This window comes from Quercus suber, unplaced genomic scaffold (assembly GCF_002906115.3).
Source record: "Quercus suber isolate HL8 unplaced genomic scaffold, Cork oak 2.0 scaffold_304, whole genome shotgun sequence".
NCBI classification, from domain to species: Eukaryota; Viridiplantae; Streptophyta; class Magnoliopsida; order Fagales; family Fagaceae; genus Quercus; species Quercus suber.
Window position 1 is genome coordinate 29,107 of NW_027069760.1, and position 2,838 is coordinate 31,944.

Below are 2,838 nucleotides of genomic sequence, written 5' to 3' on the forward strand. Positions count from 1 at the left end.
CATATTCAGTTTTATACAAGGTTGAGATTTCTCAATTATATACAAAAAAATTGTAATATTCAGTTTGATTTTTATACATGGCTGAGATTTCTCACAGTTAAACTGGCCTTCATTTGGGTTCTATTCAATATTTTGTTGCTTTAATACAATTGGTGTAGTAGGTATTGTCATAAAAAAAAAAAAAATGAAATTGATAATTTGGTATAAATTAGTGGCACTACATTTTTGGAACCACTCTTATAGTGAAAATGTGATTTTTTTTTTTTTTTTTTTGGGGCTAAGTGAATTTTGTGAGACTATTTACTACTGTAGTTGATGTAATTCATAGGTTATTACTATAGGATTTGAATTTCATGATATTTTAATTATTAATTATTGTTAGTTGGAGACATTGGTACTTGCTTCTAGTAAAAACAAAGGCAACTATTATCTCTCTTGGACCACCCTGAATTTATTTTGTTTATCCTTTTGGAACTTTGGAACATGCTTTAAATAATTAACTCTTTTTTTTTAGAAACAAAATAATTAACTCTTGGAGTCAAAAGAGAGAATAAAAATCACTTTCTTTCATTTTCTTGAGTGCATGTGTGATGAAGGAAAACATTTTTTCTTTTGGGTCTATTTCAAATTTTGTTGAATGAGCAAGAAATTTTAAGATTAAATTTCATTGTCTCTATGTAAAACTCCTTAAATTTAGGTTTCTTTCTTGCAATTTTTAATTTTTAATTTTTTTGTATTATCTAATTATGAAAATTTTAAATTTTCACCTATGATTTGTCTTTTGTAATAAATAAAAGTATCCCGCACATTGTGCAGGTTATAAGCTAGTATATATAAAAGCAGAGACCTCATGTGAGAGTGCATGAGGTTCTGTCACGTGGCACTCTAATATTGCATTTAGCTTTTTTTACCTCTTTTCATTAAGTTTTTTTTACTATTACCCAATAGATCATAGTAATTTATTTTTACTATTATATAAATTTAGCATTTTTTTTACCTCTTTTTATTAAGTATTTTTTTACTGTTACTCAATAGATCATAGTAACTTCTTTTTACTATTATATCAAATATGAGCTGTTCTTGACAATTAGACCAAAAGTGATTCACTACAAAATGAAATACCTTTTAAAAGTAGACCAAACCTTATGAAAAACTCAAGCCCAGTTATTACTTTACATATTATGACCAAAGTTTGAACCTTTCCACGTGTAAATCAAAGCAAAAACTCTTAACCTCTTACAAACTCTCTTCCCCCCCCACCCACCCACACACCACACCCCCACAAAACCTCATTATCATGAAATCATGTCTCCATTTTTTCCCAATTTCAATTCAATATGCTTTTGTCTATTAATAATGTTCTATGCAATTTATGCAGACAAATTCTCTGTCATCAACCAGTGCAACAAAAATATATATAAATCTTGAGATCCCTGAGGTTGTTGAAATAATTGATAAGTGCATATTTCTAAAATTTATAATAACAAAAAGTCTAATAAATAGCATATACTATCTCACAAAATGCCATTAACTTAATATTTTCTTTAAAAAAAATTCAATGATAGGAATGGTAAAAAACATGATCCTATACAAGAAGTACCAAAAATACATGCAAAACAATTTTCATAAGAGGATTTATCTTTAAATAATATGAAGACAATACTAAAGATAAAATGCATTGAATGAGATCTTACAAAACAGGTTTGTTAATCATTTTAAATTATACTCATCATTTACGTAAAAAAAATAATAATACATCATATTATTTATATTAAAAAATAATAAATATTAATTTCAAAGTTGATTTCAAGATGTAAACTGCTAGGGTATTGCAACAATAAGTAATATTGATACAACAATGGGTTGGTATTACATTTTGTGTGTACTTTGTGAAAGGAATGTCAAACCACAAGCAAGATCATTTTGGTGTGCAAAATGTGAAACAAAAACAAATCTTTCTATCCCAAAGTTGGAGGCACTCACATTAACTGTATACTCTCCAAATATTTATAATATATTTATCTCATTATAACTACTATATATATATATATATATATATTCAATGACAAAAAGGTATGGAAGAAAAAAAGAATACACAATCCAATATGCTATAATAATTCTTTTTGCTGCACTATTTCAAAATTAACAAAAATAAAAAATAAAAATATTTACAAAAAATTGTCACATCATTGGAATTTAATATAAATGCAAATACCTATGAAAAATCTTAGCGACAAAGTCCAAACTTTGTAAGATCCAATCAAGAATCTCCTAGTGCCAATTCATTAGTGATTAACACAAATAATTCAACAAAAGGAAAAAGAGATGAAAGCTCAAAAATTGAACAAATATGGACAGACTAAACTTCAAACGTTGAAGATGGAGAAACCGATGATGATAACAAGCGTCACCATACCACAATAACAAAGCATTGTAGGAAAAAAAAAAGATTTTGTAATGAAGCTTTTTATTACATCACATAATAAAAATCAATAATATAGAATGAATTAATATGCTTTTATCAACTTTTATTATACAATATTAATCCAAAGTTGTTTTAATTGTTGCTCATTACTTGATCAAAATAATTATAATAGATATATTTATGCAATTTATAATTGTTACTTTTTATAATGAACTCATTACTAACAAAGTTTTATAATAAATATGTTATAATATATGTATAATATTTTCCAAAAACAAATTTACATAAAATATTAAAACATTATTCGTGCATCACACAGGTAGCTTACTAGTTTATCAATTAAAGAGCAAAACATAAAAACCTTTATATATGAATGAAAGGCAACCTCTAAACCTATCCAAAAAAAAAAAAAA